This window comes from Rhodamnia argentea, chromosome 9 (assembly GCF_020921035.1).
Source record: "Rhodamnia argentea isolate NSW1041297 chromosome 9, ASM2092103v1, whole genome shotgun sequence".
Classification (NCBI taxonomy): domain Eukaryota; kingdom Viridiplantae; phylum Streptophyta; class Magnoliopsida; order Myrtales; family Myrtaceae; genus Rhodamnia; species Rhodamnia argentea.
The window spans coordinates 15,121,831-15,132,086 of NC_063158.1; the positions used below are offsets into that span (position 1 = coordinate 15,121,831).

The 10,256-nt window shown below is 39.8% G+C and overlaps 2 pseudogenes; one reads left to right on the plus strand and one right to left on the minus strand.

Annotated features, from left to right (window-relative positions):
- The window catches only part of LOC115733118, a 146,363-nt pseudogene that overhangs the window by 86,627 nt on the left and 49,480 nt on the right, over positions 1-10,256 (minus strand).
- Positions 241-6,805, plus strand: LOC115733173 (annotated as a pseudogene).

Genomic DNA, 10,256 nt, shown 5'->3' on the forward strand with positions numbered 1-10,256 from the left:
AAATCTCACTGCGTTATGATGAAATGACTCACTCTATGCCAAAGGGGGACCAATTTTTCATTCCTCAATTCACAGGACCGGTGAATTAAAGAATACTAGCATTCCCTACGCAATTTCTTTAAAAAGAACCTGTTGACGTTGACGTTGCGTTGACGTTGACGTTGACGCGGCCACATTCTCCATTGAAAACATCGGGTCAGTCTTAGTAGTGACGAAGGCTTAACAAAAGATCACATCCCATCTTCAGGCGCACCCCAGACACACACACACACACACACACAGAGGGAGAGATCCGTTAAGCAGAACAGATTTATGCTATGGCGAGCTCAGATGCAAGTACATCGTCCGGAAGAGAGTACCAAGTGTTCCTAAGCTTTAGAGGACCCGACACTCGCGTTGGATTCACCGACTTCCTCTTCCATAGCTTGACCGACGCTGGAATATGCGTCTTTCGAGACAATGAAGAGCTTCGTGTCGGTGAAAGGATCGATGGATCGCTCCAGCGAGCGATCAATAATTCCAGGATCTACATACCTATCTTCTCTCGGACCTACACTTCGAGCCAATGGTGTCTCCGCGAGCTTGCGCAGATTGTGGCAAACACTTCCAAATCGGAAGGGAAAAAAGAGATCCTTCCTATTTTCTTCGATGTGGAGCCTGACGATGTTAAGCTGAAAACTCCACTGTATCGCGATGCCATATTCAATTTGGAATGCGAGAAGAAGTTGAGCAATGGGCAAGCAGATGCATGGAGAGAGGCTCTCATGGAGGTTGATGCTATAAAAGGGTGGGAAGTGAAGAAATACAAAGGGTAAGCTCGCCGCTTTTCAAATGCCTGTTTCTCCGATTTTTCTTTACACTTTATCATAGATGTAAAAACTTCCAGTATGATTGAGGTGGGACTTTTACCTTTAGAGTTACTAAATGAATATAGCTATGCTACATTAGTCAAAATATGTGAAACTGCTTCACAATGTCACCGTATATGATGGGCAAATAATGATACAGTAGCTAGGTAGCTTAACTATATCTTGATTGCGGGCAGTGGGAAGAAAAAGAATGGGTTAATTAAATGCCATGCACATTTCTATCTTATTATTTAATATTGCAATAAGTTAAACACATCTCCTCTTGAATACATCCATTTTTTGGCAAACGTCCTTAACGTAATTCCAAGATTGCTAATCTCGTGTTGGAATCAAGTCATATTTCGGGTAACAAAATCGCGCACACATTGCCAAGTGCTTTAAAAATATTTTCACATTAGTTGTCCGAATATTTTGTAGCTTATCTAGTGCTTGAATAACAGCCTCGCTTAAATGGTTTTTCATTATCGCAGCTACACCGATGTGATTAACTTAGTAGTTGAGGAGGTCGTGCAAAAGCTGAAGACAAAACATAGATTGGTTACTGGACATTTAGTTGGAATTGATGACCGAGTTGCCACAGTAACCGAATTGTTAGACGTCAACTCTTACAGTGTGCGGCTCATTGGAATTCATGGCATGGGGGGTATCGGTAAAACGACTCTCGCCAAAATCGTTTTCAACCAACTCTCTTCTCATTATGGAGAGTGCTGCTGTTTCCTTGAAGATGTTGGAGCGAACTCATTAAGAACTGATGGCTTAGTTGAGTTGCAAAAAAAGTTATTATCTGAAATCGGTCATCCTGGAGTAGCAAGAAGCATTGACGGAATTGATTATGGGACAAAGAGAATTGGAGAAGTACTTAGCAATAAGAAAGTCCTCATTGTATTTGATGATGTTGCTAATAGTGATCAAGTGCTGAAATTAGTTGGAGGGAGTACTCTGCACCCAGCATCTCGAATATTGATTACAACTAGAAATAAAGATGTTTTGCGAATCAATGGACCAAACTATCGAATCTTTGAATACGAAATGCAGGTGATGAGTAGTGATCATGCGCTGGAGCTTTTCGGTAGTCATGCATTTAACAGAGACTCCCCGTCGGATGGTTACAAGAATCTTTCACGGAAAATCGTAGCTGCTCTTGGGAGACTTCCGTTAGCCCTTGAAGTAATTGGTTCATTCCTCTTTGGCAAAAGGGAACAAATATGGAGAGAGACATTAGAGCGATTACGCAAAACACCTCCCGATGATGTTTTTAAAAAGTTGAAGATTAGCTATGATGCATTGAGTTATGAGCAACAACAAATTTTTCTCGATATTGCATGCTTTTTCATTGGTTAGCATACTATGCATGCAATTTACATGTGGAAAGATTGTGATTTTTTCCCGGATATTGGAGTTGATGTCCTTTTTAGCATGTCATTGGTAAAGATTGTGGAAAATAAGTTTTGGATGCACGACCAACTTAGAGATCTTGGAAGAGAAATAGTTCGTCGTGAAAAACCAGGAAATCCTGGAGAGTGGAGTAGAATATGGACAGATGATGACGTCTTCAAAGCAATGAGAACAAAGGAGGTAATATACCGAAGGAGAAAACCAAGAGTTTCACTTACTGGAAAATCCTCTATGCTTCACTAGGCTATTATTTTCTCTTTCTTCTTTTTCTTATTGTTACAATTTTCCTCTAAAACAAAATACTGAATATCCCTCATTTGTTGCTCTCATTTGCAGATGAAGAACAACGTCCAAGCATTGAATCTCGACTTACACAGAAGTGATCATAAGACTATCACAAGTGAAGAGATGGGAAGGTTTCAACATCTACGGTACCTCGGATTGAATAGGGGAACCTTTCGTGGTAACTTAGCAATGAGCCTTACCAATATGAGCTGGATTTTTTGGAGTAATCCTCCTCGTCGGTTGTTTTTCGAGCCAACCAATATGCGCTTAAATAATGCGGTGGTTCTTGAATTTTCAGACAATGCCTTCATAGATAATTCGAAACTACAGAGCTTAATCAAGGTGTGTAATTTGCTTCTTATTATTTTATTTTCTTTGAAAGTAATATTTGACTGTTCATCCATTGAATATTATATTTATTTTGACAGATGGCAAGAAAATTGAAAGTTCTTTCTCTTAAAGGATGTCATGGCATAAACAGAACTCCAGACTTTTCCGGATGCCCAAATTTAGAGAGGCTTAATTTCGAAAAATGTTCCAATTTAAGGAAACTTGATGGCTCTATTGGGAAGTTGAAGTCCTTGATTGAACTGAAGATTAGGTCTTGCTATTCTCTTGAAGATTTGCCCGAAGAAATCAGGAACCTAGTGAATCTGAAGCACTTCTCGGTCGAGGAGTGTCCGGTAAAGAAACTACCAGATTCCATATGGAGGTTGAAATCATTATGTGAGTTACACTTTGGCAATGACTATACTAGAGTACGTTTGGCAAATTCTTGGGAGTCACCTAGTGCAGTAATGCTTGAGAATCTAGAAGTGCTTCGAATCCGTAGTCGCAATTTAAAAGGTCGACTTCCTTTGGCAATCGGAATGCTTCCTTGCCTGCAAACGCTTGAGCTAATAGATTGTGATGAGATACAAGAGCTGCCGATGCTTCCTCCAAGTTTAAACAATCTACGAGTATCATCTATATCATTGCGGGTGGTCCCGGATCTCTCGAATCTGACTAATTTAGTTTTGTTGGACCTTGATGATGGCTCTCGTCGGGAAGAGGGAGGTAAAATTTGCTTTGGTGATTTAGGGGGAATGGGGAAGTTATCCAAACTGAACGTATTGAAATTGAATCTTCTCAATGTCCCTGCTCCCACCGAGTTGGTCTCCCTTTCTCTGTTAAAGGAACTTCGTTTGTCTGGTTTGGACTCGCGAACACCGGTGCAGCTTCCATCGTCTCCGTTAAAGTTATGGCTGGGTAAGTTCAATTCAGCTATGTCACTCTCTTCCGGATTAGAAAACTTGTCAAGTTTAGAGCTCACATCGTCTCAAGTGCAAGAAATTCAACTCAGCGGGGTTCAACTTCACAATTTAACAGACTTGATTTTGAGAGGCGGTGATTGTGAAGCCCTGGAGAGACTCGGGCTATCGAACTTGAGGAAGCTCAAAGCCGTCGGGGTATCAAAATGCCCAAAGCTTGTTGAGATCCAATTTGTCGGGTTGTTTGAATCATTGGAGGAATTTTCTATCAGCGATTGCGAGTCCTTGGGAAGATTAGCGTACGCGGTTGATGCAGAGTCCGCTAATGAGTTGATTATGGAGGAAGGGAGACTAATTCTTCCGTCCAGGGTATTATGTAAGTTGAGAAGGTTCCAGCTTTTTTGTTGCCCAAAGATACTCCAAATTCAAGTACTCGGTACATCAGAATTGCAGAAAGTATTTTCCGTACAGTGTTGTCGTTCTTTGCAAAGTGTTTGGGGTTTATCAAACTTACAGAAGCTTGGGCAGTTATACATCGCGGACTGCCATAGGCTGCAGGTTGTTGAGGGCCTTGACGAGTTAGAGGCTTTAAAGTACTTGTACATTGGTGACTGCCCATCATTGGAAAGGTTGATTGATCTATCAACTACCAAATTGCCAAATGATTGCCACGTCATCATCTACCGCAGATATAAGGAACATTTCCGCGGCACCGTCCAATCTTACAAGCGTTATAAGGTGAGTTAGAACCTTCTCCTTTCTTTATTTCTATGTCCGTTTTTCTCTCTCGATGGATGCGGCAACGATGGCCTAATTCTCCCCGTCCGCTTAGTCCCACCTCTATATCAACAATTTTTGTATAATTATCAATGTTTAATATTTCCGTGAAATTATCAACCTAAATTAAAGTGAAGGGAACATTTTTAGGGAAAGTCGACGCTCTTGACACAAAGGTCTACCTCTGTATGTAGATAAGTTGAAAGGCTAATTCGCTATCTATGGACGAATGTTTACAACTTGTGTTTAGTTAGTCATTTTCTTAATCCATTTTAATATCGAGTGCTTTCTTAAATTGCCCATTTTTGAGATAAGATTGGTGATATGTAGGACTTTGGGTTAATGCACACTAAAAGAAATCAATGACTTACTAACACCGGTTGTAACCATTTTCCTACGAGAGGCGTTCCTTAAACAAAGTTTACTTACAGCGGTAAATACATTGGAATATTTTGCTTAAGATTATTTTGATGGTAACTTTGGCACAAATGTTGGTGTGAAACATATGACATAATACAAAGAAAAAGCAAACAATATTCATCAGTTTTGGGAGATGAATACATTACAATTCGATTTGACTCCATAAGAAACTTCTTGGCCTGCAGCTTATTTTATGGAATCAAACCCATTTCTCATTCTTGTGGAAGATTTGCACTTTGATTTCGTATGTTTATTTTTTCTTTTTTCTTTCTTTTAATTTCTTTAGCTATTTATCATCACAATAATGATAGGTGTCAAGAGGAAACGGGAATCTGTCCATTTTTCGGGATCTTATTGCCTACAAAAAATGTGTCATCTTTGAATCTTCTTTATTTGTTATAGAATGGATGTGACTGGTGCTAAACTATTCTAATAGGAGTTGCATTGCCTCCTATTTGTCTGAATATGGTGACGCGGTATTTGTCTTCCAGGCCTGCCTTTTTCTGCTAATATTATACTGCTTGTCTTATTGTACATGGCAAGAAGTTTGTATCTTAGGTACTTAGTGCTGGGCATTAACATCATTGATCAAGTAGTATTCAAATCGATACCAGGTCGGTTGCCGGTCATGAATTGTCTGCAATTGGTAGCACGAGAAATTGAACTCGTGTTACACATAATCCGCATGCACGAATGTGTTCCTTAATCTTGAAGTACGCCCCGTAGAGTTTATACGGCTATCTAATATGACATTGCTTCGGTTTTTCATGTAGATTATTTTTCGTACTTCGACCGCAACTTCTTATACAATGTACCCTATCTTAGTATATCCTTCCTAGGAATCAAATATATTTCTAATTTTAACAGGTTACTCCTTTGTCGAATTTTTCTCGATATTGCTTGTGATTTTTTTCAGGAGTCACGCTCTCTTTGGACGTGGACAAGTGCCCTTTTCAGAAGCCTGTAAGGTTTTGAAGACAGCTCATGTCACATGTAAGCATGCATGGGGAGTTCAGCAAGTTTTGAAAGCAGGATCAGTAACAGATTTCTTACTCTGCTCTATGTGGCGATCCACACAGAGCGGAGTAAGAAATCGTCTCTCAATCCACAAATTCCAGAAGCTTCTCTACCACTGGTCGACGCCGGAATCTACCATCTCCGATCACGAGCATTTACCGTCATTTGCCACCGGAGTTGCAGATCCACAGAACTGGGAACCATCCACACGGAACACAAGCTGGAAGCTGAACCATTCACCGGAGTTGCTGACTAATTTTCTGAGGCCAGTCCCGAGCAACCACCGTGACATCGCCAGTTGACCGTTTCGAAGTCGCGCCCCACCAATAACAGCTCGTGACAGAAGCACTCAGGGTCCGTTCGAAGCTCCTTCGCCGGTGAGTCGCGCCCCACCAATCAATTCGCTCTGTTTTTGGCTGATATTTCCGAAGCACTCGGGTTCCGTTCGAAGCTCCTTTGCCGGCATCGTCACTGGCGACACTTCCATGACTTCCTATTTCTAGTCCAATCACAGTTCGTGACCGGCAATCGCACTTTACCTTCATATGATCTGCCCTCAACTATTCTTGGAGGGAAAAAAAAAAGGCGGAGAAGTCTAATTAAGACTTATGTGAAATCGTCTCTGATTAATGATTTACTGATGATCTGAACTCATTTTGATGCTGTTGTGATTGCTTGGATTGGAATAGGTGCTTCAATGTTGCAGTTGGGTCTCTTGTCCGAATTGATCACCCCATGTTTGACGAAATGCCTGAATCGGATCAGCATGAATATAGCTTCGAATCTGACTGAGTTCATCTTGTCCGCTTGAATGATTCACTGTACTAGCTGTGTAGGTTGCATAAATCTAATTGATATGAACATTTGAGTCATTACCGATAACCTCGGCCTTGACACGATTTTCAATGCTTTGTGTAATAATCTCGATTCTGCAAAGTTAGATGATACTGTTGATGTACTAAACTAAAAGAACTTGTTGATTGCTGCTGACTCATTCATTAGGAGTAGAATGAAAGTCATCCCTCAAGGGGGCACCAAAGATCCGCTTTGACAAGCACAAATGGAGAAGGAGTAGACTGATTGCACCCTGTTCAGACCGAAGAATGGTCAGGACAGTTAGTATTCAACGCCCATCCTGGTTTTGGTAATCTCCTGAAATATGCGTCGACCACCCTACAACAACCACAATGTAGCAACTCAGATTTTGCAAACCAGAGTGGCTCGATAGCGAATTAAAGAGAGGACTCCGCTAGAGGAATGGAGAAAAACAGAGGCAATCTGCCATGCGCAATGAGGGCTACCGGAGGCAAAATCTAACCGAAGAAAAATAGATTGCTTCTAGTCCTTTTTTCATTTGTCGAGTGTACTTTATCCATCCAAAAGAGGGCTTTTAGGGCTTATTATAAGAAAGTTAAAAATTATCAAAACAGTCATAAACCTTTTGCAATGGTGTCAAATTAGTCCTAAACTATTTGATTTTTCAATTGAGTTCTAAGCCTTTTACATTTCTGTCATTTCAGTCCTAAATACCGGGATGTCGTACTGTGAGGATGTCCATGCGGCATTCGTGTAATTTTGAGTTGAAGATTAAAGTTTGTTTATGAGCCTTGTGTTTCGATTCCTGCTACCTCGTTGGTTGCTCACGCCAAGAAAATTGGTTTTTCAAGATTGATCTTAAGAATTGGTAATTTGCGGCTTGTGAAATGTTGAATGGCGGCTCATTTCCTTTATTCTGATCATGCAAGTCATGGTTTTCTTTTTTCGAAAGCGCGGTCATGGTCGTTATCCCACAGTAGGGCACAGCAAAAAATGCGCGGACATCGCTCCGATTCGGCAAACTTCAAAATTAGGTGGAATCTCTTTAAAGCGAAGAAAGGTATCTCGTTCCTTTATTGCAAACCCTGTGAACATCCATTGTTTAAGCCTAATTGGGCCTACGAATGTTTTATTTAACGAACCAGTTAGTGATCATCCCTATTATTGGGACAAGGCATGTCAAAACAAGCGAATGGAATAAAGATGATGTTACTAGTTTTGAAAAGGAATAAAAAAAAAATAGAAAGAGAAACCCGTGGTCTAAGGAGTAAATGCCAGGTAAAAGTAAAAGGTTCCGTAAAAGTCGGACTAAGCAATAAAGTAACTTTTATTTTTCCCTCCGTCTCGGGTGTCTGTCATTTGAAATGATTTAAAATAGTGATATCGGTTAATACGATAGATGATCACCGATATTAACTCGGGTGAGTTCCGAGCTTGCTTTGTTTCTCTCCTAGACTAACCCCACATTACAACGGAATTTTTCCTAAATTGAGCAATTATTGTGAAACAAGTGATGCCCGATTCTCACGAATTTAAGGAAGATTCGAGGCCAAACGAAATAAAACCATAGAAATTTCTATAGGAAAACCTCGGTGTTCAATTGTCTTCATCTATACATTAGTCGCTACATAACCGTCATCATTGCTGTTCTAATATGCGTCCACATCCACGACTTAAGCTCTGTGTTTCCTCTATTCGCGAGAGGTGAAGGCATTTTCGAAATTATGAAAGTTCAGCGAGGACAGAGTTAGAAGGAAAAATATGTATTAGCATTCCGGAAATATTAAAGCCCATAGATATTCCGGACCTACCTTGGTCTAAGAAACTTTAGATGACTTTGAAATTACAATACATTTTCCCAAAGATCTAAAAAAAAGAAAATTGTCAAATGGTATGAATTTTGCTCAAAAGTCTTTTAGAGGCCTACGTTGCACGGACATGACACACGATATGTGACACGACACGACACGTCAACACATAATTTCTTAAAAAATAGAGAATTTCGACACGTTGGAACACGCTGCATATTAAATATATGTTTTTATCATTTTTATGATTACACATGCCAAGTTGCATCAGGACGGTCATTTAGCCAGAGGTTTTTTTTTTTTTTTTTACTGTTAATCATCATATGAAAAGGTTTGATAAGCTAATGACAAGTGTGCACTTAAGTAAACGACTTAAAATAAGCTAAAAAAAATACCATTCCCATCCAAATATCGCTTATGAACGAAAAAATAATACGATTATTACCTTAAAGTTTCAATTTTCTCATAATAATTGTCTAATAATCCAGGTCATCGGAAGTGGGCGGGCACCTAAATTATATGATTGAGTAATAGCTTGAGAGGATTAAAAACGAAAGAAAGGAAGAAAATGACCAAATTATTCATATTCAACCCCAAAACGCCAAAAAAACCAGAACGAGCACGGCAAAACTTTCCTCAAAAGACGAACAGTTTTTGTCCGCATTTTTACCAAAACCAGACAATCTTGTTGCTCTTTTGCTCTGTAATTTTTCTCTACAAGAGAAAGTGGGATCGCCGCTTTAGAAAAACTCGCACAAACCACAGCAAAGATCTGGTAAGAGAAAAGACAGGACAATGCTAAACTGGGGAATTAAAACTTATGAAGTTCCTCTTTTTTTGGGGGGTTTTCAAAGTTTGAAATTTTTCACAATTTTCTTGTCTCGCTCACTCCTTCGTCTGTTGCTCGACCAAGGCCAACCAAGATCAGAGGGTGTTCCTCTCCATGTCTCGCTGAGACTCTCTCTCTCTCTCTCTCTCTCTCCTGTTCTTTTTCCACTGTACATCCATCGGCCAAAATTATTTGTTTTTTAACTCTACTTAAAAAAAAAAAAAAAGGAAAAAACGGAGGTCCAGTTTTTTCCATTTTCCATTTTCTCCAAGCCCCACCAAACTAAGAATCCCTCCTCCTCCTTTGGCTTCAGTCACTCGATCTTCCCGATCCCGATTCGCTTCACGACAGCGTTCCTTATATCGGCCGCCGCATGGATTGGATGATGGCCTCTTTAAACAGGAGAAACGAAGCGGTTCGCTCTGTGCAAAATTGGGACCATTTTATTATTCCTCAGGACTTACATCCTTTCAATTTTTATGCAAAGGATGAATGAGTGACTGTAAACATAGTCCTTGTTTTTCGATTAAAAAAAAACATGGTGACTCAAATATTGATTTTCCCTCCAACTGCTTAATTTTCATTCGTGTTTTCCTTAATTTTATTACCTTTAATTCAATTGCAGTTCATACTAACGAAAGTACTAAAATCATGTGGTGGTCCAGCGATACCTATTTCTTTTCTTAATTTTATTACCTTTAATTCGATTGCAATTCATACTAACCAAGATACTAAAATCATGTGGTAGTCTAGCTATACCTAATATGAGCAATATAAATTACAATACACA